This window comes from Carassius carassius, chromosome 23 (genome assembly GCF_963082965.1).
Source record: "Carassius carassius chromosome 23, fCarCar2.1, whole genome shotgun sequence".
In the NCBI taxonomy this organism is placed as follows: Eukaryota; Metazoa; Chordata; class Actinopteri; order Cypriniformes; family Cyprinidae; genus Carassius; species Carassius carassius.
Window position 1 is genome coordinate 14944321 of NC_081777.1, and position 13704 is coordinate 14958024.

Below are 13704 nucleotides of genomic sequence, written 5' to 3' on the forward strand. Positions count from 1 at the left end.
TGGACGTCAGAGCGCGCCAAAATAGGCGTGGCTGGAACTATATAAGCCACCGCTTCACCATAGGGATCAGGTTTTAAATCGACTGAAGCGATCACCCGGTCCGAGCACATAGCACGGCAGGTTACGCAGTATTCGTTCCCTCATCTCAGGGAACCGAGGTTACGTTAGTAACCGAGTACGTTCCCTTTCGAGAGTACTCTCGTACTGCGTAAGCTAGCTTACGCTATGGGAACACAATGTAAAACGCCGTGCGTGCTCGGGAACTTCGACCTGTCACAGCCCGAGGCGAGAGCTCGGGGCTTTATAGCAGGAGAAATCCCAGTCCCAACAGCCAACCTTAGTGAGCTTTATATAGGGAACGAAAAAAGGGGGACGTGATAAGGCTTAGCACGTCTATATAGAAAGTACCCTGGCCTGCAGGGCAGGGACTTGCAGATTATAGAATCTAATAAATGTGGACGGAGAGGCCCAGCCTGCCGCCGCACAGATATCATCCAGTGGTATCCCGCAGGACCACGCCCATTACGAGGCCATACCTCGGGTGGAATGGGCTCTGATGCCGAACGGGCAGTGAAGGCCCTTAGATTTGTAAGCCAGCGAGATAGTGTCTACTATCCATCGCGATAGGCTTTGCTTCGTGGTGGCGAGACCTCGGGTGCGCCCACCAAAGCATATGAAGAGCTGGTCCGACCTCCTGAATAAGGCGGAGCGCGCAATATAGGTTTTAAGAGCCCTGACGGGGCAGATGAAGCTCGCGTTGCTTTCGTCGCTTTGCGAGGAAAGGGCTGACAGCGAGATGACCTGCGCTCTGAACGGTGTTGAGAGCACCTTGGGGACATAGCCGTGTCTTGGTCTGAGAATGACTCTGGAGTCATTAGGCCCAAACTCGAGACAGTCAGCGCTTACAGATAGCGCATGTAAATCCCCCACTCGCTTGACTGAGGCCAGAGCCAGTAGAAAAGCGGTTTTGAACGAAAGAAGCTTCATATCGACAGACTGAAGCAGTTCAAAAGGGGGGCCCTTTAAGGCCTCTAGGACCGTAGACAGGTCCCAGGAAGGGATTGAAGGGGGTCGGGGAGGGTTCATCCGATGAGCTCCCTTAAGGAAACGAATGACCAGTTCGTTTTTTCCCAGTGATAGGCCGGCCACCGGAGCATGAGAAGCTGCAATGGCTGCCACATACACTTTGAGCGTAGACGGGGATCTGCCCGCATCTAAACGCTCCTGTAGGAAGGAGAGTATCTCCGTCACGTCACATAAGTGAGGGTCTAGGTTCCGTGTCCCGCACCAGGTGGAGAACACTGACCATTTCTGCGCGTATAGGCGCCTGGTTGAGGGCGCTCTGGCTTCCGTAATGGTCTTTAACACTCCCTCAGGGAGGTTCCCGGGTACCCGTTGAGGGGCCATACATGAAGGGCCCAAAGTTCGGGGTGGGGATGCCACAGCGCGCCCTTCAGCTGCGTGAGGAGATCTTTCCGCAGCGGTATTGGCCATGGGGCTGTACTGGACAGCTGCATCAGCTCGGAGAACCAAGGTTGGGTCGTCCAGAGTGGGGCTACTAGCAGCATAGCACATCTGCTCTTCCTGACCCGATCGATGACCTGCGGTAGCATCGCGACCGGTGGGAAGGCATAAAGCGGGCGTCTGGGCCAATCGAGGGCCAGCGCGTCCCTGCTCTTTGAAAAATATATTGGGCAATGAGCGTTGTCTTCTGAGGCGAAGAGGTCGACCTCTGCCCTGCCGAAGATGCTCCACATCAACTGAACCGTCTGTGGGTGAAGAGACCACTCCCCAGGGGGAACATTCGCCCTGGAAAGCATGTCCGGGCCCCGGTTCAGGATGCCAGGTACATGCGCTGCCTTTAGCGAGCGCAGATTGTAATGTGCCCATGTCAGAAGACGCTCGGTCAGGGCGTGCAAGGTTTCTGACCTGACACCACCCTGGCGATTTATGTAGGCCACCACTGACATGCTGTCTGATCTGACCAGAACGTGGTGGCCCTTTAAAAATGGGAGGAAAGCTTTCAGGGATAGTTCGACCGCTATCATCTCCAGACAGTTTATGTGTAACAGTCGCTCCGGGCTCGACCAGAGGCCGGAGGCAGACCTGCCCTCGTATAGGGAGCCCCAACCGAGGTTGGATGCATCTGTCGAGACTACTTTCCATTTCGAGACAGCGCCCGTGCTTACGCCTAACTGATACCAGTTGGCTATTTTCCAAGGGGCCAGAGCTGTGATGCAGCCGTGGGTCACCCTGATGCGCGCGCGGCCGGAAATCCAGGCGCGCGCTGGAACACGGTCTCTCAGCCAGCGCTGTAGTGGGCGCATGCGCAGCAGGCCCAGTTTGAGAACCGCAGAGGCTGATGCCATCAGACCTAGCATTTCCTGAAATCGTTTGAGCGGGTAAAGAGCCCCGGCTTTGAAAGACACGGCTAAATGCTGAATAGTGAGAGCGCGCTGTGACGTCAGACGCGCTGTACATGTCACAGAGTCTATGTCTATCCCCAAAAAGGAAATCCTCTGGCTGGGAGACAGAGCGCTCTTGACAGTGTTGATCGTGAGACCCAGGCATTCTAAATGGCTGAGGATCCAGGATCTGTGTGTCGTCAGTAGTTCCTCGGAATGGGCTAAAACTAGCCAGTCGTCGAGGTAGTTCAATACTCGCACTCCCCGCATTCTCAGGGGTGCGAGAGCGGCATCCATGCACCGTGTAAACGTACGGGGCGCTACGGAGAGGCCGAATGGAAGAACCATGTACTGATAAGTCTGCCCCTCGAAGGCGAATCTCAAGAATGGCCTGTGATGGGGTGCTATTTGAATGTGAAAGTAAGCGTCTTTCAGATCCACTGAGAAAAACCAATCCCTCGGGCGAATTTGCGCGAGTATTTGTTTGGTAGTTAACATTTTGAACGATCGCGTCATAAGCGCTTTGTTCAAACGTCTGAGATCTAGGATGGGTCTGAGACCGCCATCCTTTTTTGGTACGAGGAAGTAGCGGCTGTAAAAGCCTGACTCGCGCTGCGCAGGGGGGACAGTTTCTATCGCCCCTTTTGCAAGAAGGTTTATCAGTTCGGCGCGAAGGACGTGTGTCATTTCGCTTTTCACTTTCGTTTCGACCACGGCGCGAAAGCGCGGCGGTCTGCGAGCGAACTGGAGCGAGTAACCTCGTTTTATTATATTCAAAACCCAATTTGATATGCCGGGGATGGCCTGACATGCAGCGGCTCGTGCGGCTATGGGTTGAATGTGCTTCGGGCACTGGCCGCCTGTTATGAGGGGACCAGTAGCTCGAGTATGCTGTGCTTGTGACACTGTGGTGACAGCGCTTATTTGTAGGGTTGCGCACTGAGAAGTGGGCACGCGCGCTACATTTAGAGCACCTCCGGCGCGAGCGGGAAGGTGGGCATGAAAGGAGACCCGAGTGAGTCTTTGTGACACTTGGGGGAGTGTGTATACATGTAGGGGTGCGTACTGTGTAGTGGGCACACTGCCTACATAGAAAAAGCTCTTTTTGTGCTTTATTGAGGTCGCCGTGAAAACGGCGTTTGTGTGCAGGCGTGCGTGCATTGTAACAGGCTCGTTTACTGCAGTATAGACATCTCCAACCGCCTTTAGTGAGGGGATTGGAGGAAGCATGTGAGGTTTCTTGTGTGGTGGTCCGGCCGCAGCGGGACTTAACCACGGTCTTTTCAGCCCGAAGGTCAGGAGGGCTTCGGAGGCTCGGGGTTCAGCACAATCCTGGGCCGAGGTCCCCGTCTCTCTGGCGGTTTGCGGCTCGTAGAGCGAGAGCGGTGCTGGGTTTTGGTCGCTGGGCGAGACTGTAAGTCTGGCTGCGATGGCTTCGAGGTCTGAGGGGGCGGCGCATTTCTACGGCGTCCCGCAGCAGAGCTAGAGCGTTTCGGCAGGAAGTGTCTCATTGCCTGTGACGTTTTCTGAGCCTCAGTGAAGCGTTCAGCGAAACCCTTAACCGACTGGCCAAAGAGGCCGGAAGGCGAGATAGGAGAGTCGAGAAAGGCGGATTTGTCGGCGTCTTTCATCTCCGTGAGCGTGAGCCAGAGGTGTCGCTCTAAAACAGCGAGGCTTGCCATGCTTCGGCCGATCGCTTGTGCTGTGGTCTTTGTCGCACGCAGGGCTAGATCAGTAGCGCTGCGGAGATCTTTAAAGTCATAGGTATCTGGGGCAGACTCGTCCAGGTTACGGAGAAGTCTGGCCTGAAAAACCTGCAGCACAGCCATGGTGTGTAGAGCCGAAGCAGCTTGACCAGCGGAGGTGTAAGCTCGGCCAGCGAGAGCTGAGGTGGTGCGGCACGGCTTGGATGGATGCACAGGCTTCGACCGCCATCCAGCGGCTGAGGGCGGGCAGAGGTGTGCAGCAATAGCCTCCTCGAGAGGGGGGAGGCTCTCGTAACCGTGGTCTCGGGCGCCGTCGACAGAGGAGAGCGCTGACGAGACAGAAGTCTTCAAGCGTGCGGAGAATGGGGCTTTCCACAACTTCGTGAGTTCATTGTGAACTTCCGGGAAGAAGGGGGCGTTTCTTTGCGGAGGGGCCGAAGGGCGCCCCTGCAGGAACCATTCATCCAGCCTGCTTTTAGTGGGCTCGTCTGGAGGAGACCAGTCGAGCTGAAGGTCGCTGACAGCCCTTGTAAGCACGCGAGTAAGCTCCGCGTCGATATCGGCGCGTTGTCCGGTGCAGCTGGGTGCTGTAGAGGGGGGGGGGTCCGCAATGGAGCCCGACCATTCCTCACTACTGGACGCGGCGAGAGAAAGGCTGTCGTGTCTGTCCTCTTCCGCCTCAGGCGCTCCGAAGGAGAAGGGGGCGCTGGTGAGCAGGGACTGGCGCTGCTCGTCCACGAAGAGGACAGGCGAAGGAGAGAGAGCGGGCGAGGCACGCGGGGAGTGTTCCGGCGTGAGCTCGCGTGTAGCAGTATGCTCAGGCATTCTCTGATCGCGGCGTTTCTTACGCGCCACTTGAGAGAGAAGAGGCGGAGCGGGTGGAGCATCGTGGCTGGTTTGAGCTAATTGAGCCCGCAGGGTCGATATAGCCATGTCGTCGCACTCAGGGCAGCCGCCCTTGAAGAGTGCGCTCTCAGCATGCTCGCGGCCCAGGCAGGAGACACAGATGATGTGGCGGTCCTCGCTGGGCAGAGGGCCTCGGCAGGAAGCGCAGGCCCGAGGCATTTGAAACAACGCCTCGAATTCTGGAGGAAAAAAGTGTGATGCAGCGGCAAACACACTAGCTTTGAAAAGGATATAGTCACGCCGGATGGCGCAGCAGGAAGCGAGTGCTGAAGGCGGCGTCAAGATGAAGCACGAGCCGGCGTCCTCAGATCTGCGTTGCAGTGCTATCCCGCTGAGAGGCTTTTCGACGGCGTGGAGAGGCTTCTCCGGAGAAGACAGCGAAGTGCAGGTGAGATCGCTGAAGGAGATGAAATCTGATCCCTATGGTGAAGCGGTGGCTTATATAGTTCCAGCCACGCCTATTTTGGCGCGCTCTGACGTCCAATGGGCGCGAAGCGCCCCCATTGGTTCGTTACTCTCCGCCGCCTCACCATAGGTTGCTGCAGTTGCCGCAGCACAGCCAATAAGCGCGCGAGCCGCTTCGCTTGGGTCTGCTGTGCTGCAGCACTGCGTTTTACATTATTTAAAAATTAAGGATAATTTTTGGCTTCATATTCTCGAGAAAAGGGGACCTTTTCCCATAGCGTAAGCTAGCTTACGCAGTACGAGAGTACTCTCGAAAGGGAACTTGGAGTTAAACAATTAATAGATTTTTACTGTAGCATTTTTACAGTCTTTTACCATTAAAATCACAATCATTTTTTTCATTCTTAGACAATCATTCTTAGACGAGGATAGTTGTTATAGTCTATAAATCTTTTTGATTTCAATGAATTGTAAAATAGCTAACATGAGTAATGTGAGTACTAATAACTGTGATAATTATGCTAAAAGATCTAAAGATAAGAAATCAATCTAACTACGAAAGAAAAATTAAAGATATCTTTGACTGAAAGGCATATTATCTCTTAACATTTAGCATCATGCTGTGTTTATCTCAGGGTCCATGTTGCCCTCTGTACACTGTGTCAGGTGGTCTAGGGTCCAAGGCTGACAGAATCTATTAAAGTGCGATTCAAAGGGTTCATCAACTTCCCCTCTCACTCTCGCTGCTTATTTATTATTGAGGTTTTTTTTTTTTTTCTTTTTTTTCACCCCTTCCATCCCCCATCATTCTCACCAAGCACAAAAATAATAAAGGGCAGACATTCTGCTTGTTCTCATTATTTTTTCCCTTCCTCCCCAAGATGAATCACTGTTTGTGTATGTGTGTGTTTGTGGATATTGTACATTGGCAGCTGTATAGGACTGTCACACTAGAATTGGCCTTTCCACAGATCTAACAGGCTATCAACTGATATTTTTTATGGATTTCTTTGCCTGAAGTGAAAAGCAAGTCAAATGGGAATACGGAAGTGTTTAAACTATGTTGTAAGATAAATAGCTAGAATTCTAATAGAATTATCTCTGCTACTCTAGATACACGTACAATGTCACAGTTACTGTATATCCTAAACACTATGGCAAACAATTGGAATGACTCGAAAGCCTATATATTGACTGAAAAAGTGTTTAAAAATTCAATAACCATCAATGTTAAAAGTGTGCCCTGTTTATGTAAACTTTATTATTTGTAAAATAGAGCATAGTAACAGTACAATATAAGTATATAGAATATAACAATAAATTAATCATTTAATACATTCATTTGTAATAATTAAATGTTTCTATGTATTACATAAAATACTGTTACAAAAAATTACACACCTTACCTCGATATATAGATTTTTTTTTTTTTTTTACTTTAAGATCTTTCGAAAGTGACATCTTCATAATAAGGTATTTTTCATAAGTAATGCTCCAATAATGTATTTTTTTTTTCCATATGTAAATTGAATGGGTAGACTAAATGGGATATGGCAGAATTTCACACATATGGATCATCAGAAACTGCAGGATTATGAGTCAGTCCAATGTGAAACAGCCTTGGAGTTGATACAGGTGATTGGTTCTCTCATCAAAAGGCTTATTGTGCTCCACAGGGCTTATTGCTCCCTCGCACAAAACTCGAACAGTTGCATAACAAACTACTTACACAAGCAATGATATGGTAAAAAAATTGAATCAGCATTGTCATGATTAAGTGCCATTTCAGCTTTTCTCTCTCAGTTTCAAGTAAAGCAGACGCAACAAAATATTTGTGTCAGACTGACTGGCAGCATGCAAACACAATGGTTTTGTACAGAAAGAAGAGACAGTGTGTTTGGATGTCTTTTGATTTCAGTTACCATTCACACCCATCTGAAATAATAGAAAGTTTCTGTTTCTGAAATTTATATATATATATATATATATATATATATATATATATATATATATATATATATATATATATATATATTTATATATATATATATATATATATATATATATATATATATATATATATATATATATATATATATTTATAAATATATATATGGTTTCTTTCAGTAATCTTATAGCATGGACCAGCCAAATGTGTCATTATATTTTCAAAAACATAATAATCACATGCCCTGTAATTATAGAACGGCTTTCTCAGCAGAATGAAAATGTATCTCTCTTCGCTCAAAGAAACAGATATCCAATGCACCCACATTGTTAGATTATACTTTTATACAACAAATCTTCTCACATCGCCTTTCTTTTCAAATTAACATCAGGTATTGTTGTTGCCTAAAAGGATTTCTGGTAGACACGGAGAGAGGGAAAGATTTCTATAATCTGTTTTTCAAAAGGCTTTGCTTATTTTCCAAGAATCTTGAATAGAGCCTACCCAGATATTTACATATCGCAGTATTCCTTCATAAAATACGTCTTTGAATCACACGTTGTAGGAACAATAAATTGTGAGTACTGTTATGCCATGTTGCAAAGGCTTTATGATCTATTTGTGTGTTTTACAGAGGGAGTCAGTGATTATACAGTAACTAAGACCTTTGGCAGCTTTTCACTACAAATCACATTTCCTTTTCTTGGAGATGCCTCTAGCACAGATGAGCATTTGTCATTCCACTTGAATAATTACCATACCAGCCTAATGATAAATTGTTTCATGCCAGATGCAACTCTTCTTAAAACGAAACGCTCTTGCTACACTCTTAAATGTAAATATGGCATCTTCAACCTGTTGTAATTTTATTTTGGAGGAGTATGTCAAGTTGGGCAGATGATTTTACTCATTTGGCAAATTATCTTCATAAGGTGCGATTTCATTACATGAATTAAATGTTTTATTTATTTATTTATTTACTTACTTGCACATTTTCCTTATGATACTCATCAAAAGTTGAATGTTTAAAAAAAAACTGCTGTAAAAGCACTACAGTTTAATCAATTATGCATATATATATATATATATATATATATATATATATATATATATTATTATTATTTTTTTTTTTTAATTAGTGTAGGCAGACACATTTTACATAAGATGAGCATGCAAAGTAATTATCAATATATATTTTTTTAATTTTACAGTTTTTTTTTTTGAAAAAGAATTATTCTAATAAAAAAAATCTTATTTATTTACTTTTTTTTCTTTTAGGAAAATTTCACTTGAACTAATTCAAATGAATTTTGATACTCAGCATAGTATAATCAACTGAACGATATCTGTTGTCATATTGCCATTAATTAAATAAAAATAGATAAGCTGATGGGTTCAAAAAGACGTGATGTATTAGCTGAGTTTTGTTAGAAGGAGCAAGAGAATGGAAATGAGAAACCGATTTAATCACAAATACTCTTAGATATGCGGATGATTCAGACTCATTTCTTCACAAACTGATCTCTTTCTCAGAGTTCTTATACTTTCATTGAGTGTAATGAAATGACCAGTGTGTGATGTTTTAAGCAGTCACTCAATCAGACAGCCACACAAGGTGATGAAGTCTCACCAGAGGCTAACGCTAAGCGGATGCTTGAATCCCCACGCTAAAGCCAATAGAGTTTTTTTTTTCCTCTGCACACTCACACCAATGTTGCTTGGCAACCTTCTTTCTCTCTTATGCTCTGTCCAGCTCAGAGTGTAATTACGTTTGTTAGTACGTATTGTGTGCCTGTGTTGCACTCATGTGAGAGTTTGATGTGCGTATGTGTTTGTATGTGAGTGTGAGCTTCAACTCGGGATCTGTCCTCTGACTCAGTCTCACACAGAAGGGGAAGGAATAATCACAGGGTAACTGCATCCTGGCATCATGGGGAGAGAAACAGCTCTGCTTAACATGTGAAGGTGTAAATGAGACCCATGAGAAATAACACCTGCCAACTAATTTCTTCTATGAGGGCATTGTACATAGCAAAAGACTGGAGTGAAGCTATTCCTCTGCTTAGTTAAAGCTCTTTGAGGAGATCTTTATTTGTTTAGGGTGGTGATGCTTCATGTTTACATATCAAGACTGTTGCATAAATACCATTTCAGCAGACTCACTGTTCCTGTTGTTGTAACTGTACTGTAATTTGCATTGAATCATATAAATGTAACGTCGCAGCATCACTTTTATGCTGTTTGAAGATTCCTGGTAGTCTCAGTTCAGCAAAGGTATGTATAAGAGGTCAATCACAGAATTAGACGTTGGCAGTGAAATTAGAAAAATACACATTTTTTTTACTCTTTTTAACCTGAGCAATGCATTTTAAAAACTCCTGTCTTGTGCAAGATGCTGCAAAAGACGCAAAACTTCAGCGCATGGTCAAAGATGTCCAAATCATTTTTTTTTTTTACTTTTTTTTTTACATTGAGTCAGCAGTTTTCGTTGGACAGGTGGTGAAAACACCAATGTGATTGGATTCGTTTTCATAGCTTTTCATTATTTATTTTATAAATTAGCATAACACTGTACTGAAACTAAATGAGAGTACTACTGATATTTTGTTCTGACCAGTCTTAAAAAAAAAAAAAAAAAAAAATTACTTGTATTTTCAGTTGAAATTCAGTTCCTAAATCTACTTTAAATGGAAAAGGTAGCAAACAGAATGCAGACCTGCAAATGCTATCTTTATTTTAATGTAAGGATGTGGAATTCAAATGAAATGAAATTTATAATGTACAATTACTCATTTTTAACTAGAAAAACAAAGTTTGTCAATATAAACTAACATAGTTATTCACATATCTGTGGATATTTTCAGGTGCAGAAATTTCAGTGCATCACCATTTTTATTGTATATCAGTGGCGTTCCATTTAAATAAGCTATATAAACTGCAGACTCGTCAGGATTGCTGTCTGTTCTCATTAGTTATTGTCAACACGTCAAAAAGTTAAATGTACATACAATTTTAAATAATATCAAACATCAGGAAAATATAGGAAACAATGTTTTTGTTTTCTGAATGCTTGTGTCGCTAATGGTTAAAGTCTTTCTGTGATTTTATTGTTGTTTGAAATGTTCCCTTGGTCCCCAATTTTAAAGATTGGTATTTTGCTTGGTCTTGGTCACCTGGTTGGGAGTTTTAATCCCCATTCATTGGGAATAAAAAATAAAAGAAAAATAATTTAGTCAATGCAGAGACATAGAGCGGGGTCAACCCCCAATCCAAAGTTTAACTTTATGTAAACATCATTTGGCGGTTTTTGGAAAAGCAGTTTATGTTTTTCTAGCATTCAAATAATTTTGGATAAACCTGAAATGAACTGGAGATTAATTTTATTTATAGATAGGAAATGTGCATACTTTTAAATCTCCACCAGCCACGGAGATAAATAGGCGGCAGGTGCATCCACTTATCAGATTTTTGCTTCGGAGCCGAGTGAATGAACACAGTTTGAGATTCACCAGGTGAATTGTCTTTGCTGCTGGAAGAAGAGGCTGTTCTGGGTAGCTTTACGGCACAAACAGAGGTGTCCCTGATAATTCAGTGATTCTCCTGGGTCCTTCATCTAAAGGAGCAGTTTCTGATTGCGGAAGGCTCACATCTCACTCTTCCCGCTACAGCTGTTCTGTGTGGCTCCCCGGTGATTCTGCTGTGCCATCTGATAGCCTGCCCAGCGTTTCAATTATCATGCCGATAGAGAATTAGATGTCGATAGCAGCATCAGGGTATGGGCTATCGTCCTCTGAGGATGATGATTCAGCAGGGTTGCCCCCTTGGGTAATGTCACCACCGCCGAATCAGAGCCAGAGCTTATGGCCATGCTTTCCTGGGCCGCCGTGAGCATTGGGCTGGAGACGTGCACACCTCCCAGTCCCAAGCCCTCATGGCAAGGGTTGATTTGTTCCTCGGCATGGGCCGTGGCCAGCCCTGGTTCCTTTCTTCCCGGAGGTGCACGAGGAGCTGATGAAGTTGTGGACAGCCTCTTTTCAGCTGTAAGCTGACGGCAACTCACCCCCAAAGCTGCAGTCCTGCGGGCCAAGCCACCTCTGCCCTGCATGCCATGGCTATCTTGCAAGTACACCAAGCCAAGGCACTAAAATGAATGCACGAGGTTAGTACCGACCTGAGGTTGATGCAGGAACTAGGCTCATCAACTGACTTCACCTCCAGGTGACGAAAGTCACTTTGCGGTCACTCAGGAAGGCGATGTCCACGTTAGTGGTCCAAGAGTGCCATTTATGGCTCAGCCTTGCTAAGATGAGTGACGTTGACAATGTGCTTTCTTGACGCTTCCATCTCCCAAGCTTTAGCATTAATTTTGCTTGTAAATGTTACCACACTTTGAGTAAAGTTAACCTGTGGCAAATTCAATTGAATGGGTATTATTTGAAAAGGCACTCATCTTAATAAAATGTCTAACGGACCAGCATCCTCATATTTTGTCTTTTTTTTTCAGTTACGCTCTGCTCTCAAGGCCTATGGAGTTCCCTGGGCATCCTCTATTTCCTCTCATCGTATGTGGGATTGCATCGCACCACCCTCTGTGAGAGGGTGTGGTCTAATTTAATCTTAACTTCTTAAAACTCATCTTCTTATCCATTTCAAAGTCATCCTTAGAGCACATATTGCTCCTTACAAGAGGTTTTAAATGAAACTGCAATCAACCTATAACTATCATATCTATACTTTTCTCCACATGTTTTGGGAATGTCTAATTGTTGTCAGCCTATGGACTATGGAATTATGTTTTGTCCTTTTTAATACAAATTGATTACATGTCTAATCCAGGTTTATGTATTCTCAATGACAATTCTAACTTCTGTTTAAGTTCATTAAAGAAGATAAATGCTGTTTGCTGGTTTTACAGCTGCAAGCAAGAAATTAATACACAATTTGTTTACAATGAGAAAGGCAATGTCTCCTCAAAAAATGGAATGAGAAAATAATCAATATTACAAAGATGAAACAAAGCAAACATTACTAGTAAATATGACATTAAAAGTATAAAACTCAATTATTTTGATAAAGTAACACTGTCCCACAGTGACACCTATAGGTAAAGTTACAGCGGAGGCATGCCTCCCTTCATCCCATAGACTTACAACAGAGACCCCTTAGTGTGCCATGCCTTTACTGGGTTGTTATTGAGATGAACAGGGGAAAATCGCATGAGAGAAGGCAATGTCTCCATCATGCTATAATTGGATATGATCAGTCAGGGGCGATTCTAGGGTCAGAGCTTTAGGGGTGCTGAGCACCCAATGAGCCCCAATGCCTCCACCCACCCTCTTTTCATACGAAAACAAAAAATATGTCTATTGAAAAATAACTTTATAATTTTAACATTGATTCAACTAACTCCAAAAAATTTTAATTCCTCCATATTTTATTTTGGAGGAGTATGTCAAGTTGGGCAGATGATTTTACTCATTTGGCAAATTATCTTCATAAGGTGCGATTTCATTACATGAATTAAATGTTTTATTTATTTATTTATTTACTTACTTGCACATTTTCCTTATGATACTCATCAAAAGTTGAATGTTTAAAAAAAAACTGCTGTAAAAGCACTACAGTTTAATCAATTATGCATATATATATATATATATATATATATATATATATATATATTATTATTATTATTTTTTTTTAATTAGTGTAGGCAGACACATTTTACATAAGATGAGCATGCAAAGTAATTATCAATATATATTTTTTTAATTTTACAGTTTTTTTTTTTGAAAAAGAATTATTCTAATAAAAAAAATCTTATTTATTTACTTTTTTTTCTTTTAGGAAAATTTCACTTGAACTAATTCAAATGAATTTTGATACTCAGCATAGTATAATCAACTGAACGATATCTGTTGTCATATTGCCATTAATTAAATAAAAATAGATAAGCTGATGGGTTCAAAAAGACGTGATGTATTAGCTGAGTTTTGTTAGAAGGAGCAAGAGAATGGAAATGAGAAACCGATTTAATCACAAATACTCTTAGATATGCGGATGATTCAGACTCATTTCTTCACAAACTGATCTCTTTCTCAGAGTTCTTATACTTTCATTGAGTGTAATGAAATGACCAGTGTGTGATGTTTTAAGCAGTCACTCAATCAGACAGCCACACAAGGTGATGAAGTCTCACCAGAGGCTAACGCTAAGCGGATGCTTGAATCCCCACGCTAAAGCCAATAGAGTTTTTTTTTTCCTCTGCACACTCACACCAATGTTGCTTGGCAACCTTCTTTCTCTCTTATGCTCTGTCCAGCTCAGAGTGTAATTA

At 43.7% G+C, this 13704-nt stretch overlaps 1 protein-coding gene across 4 annotated transcripts in view; it reads left to right on the forward strand.

Annotated features, from left to right (window-relative positions):
* The window catches only part of LOC132101360 (voltage-gated potassium channel subunit beta-1-like), a 170429-nt gene that overhangs the window by 69335 nt on the left and 87390 nt on the right, over positions 1-13704 (forward strand). The gene's annotated exons all lie outside the window — the stretch shown is intronic.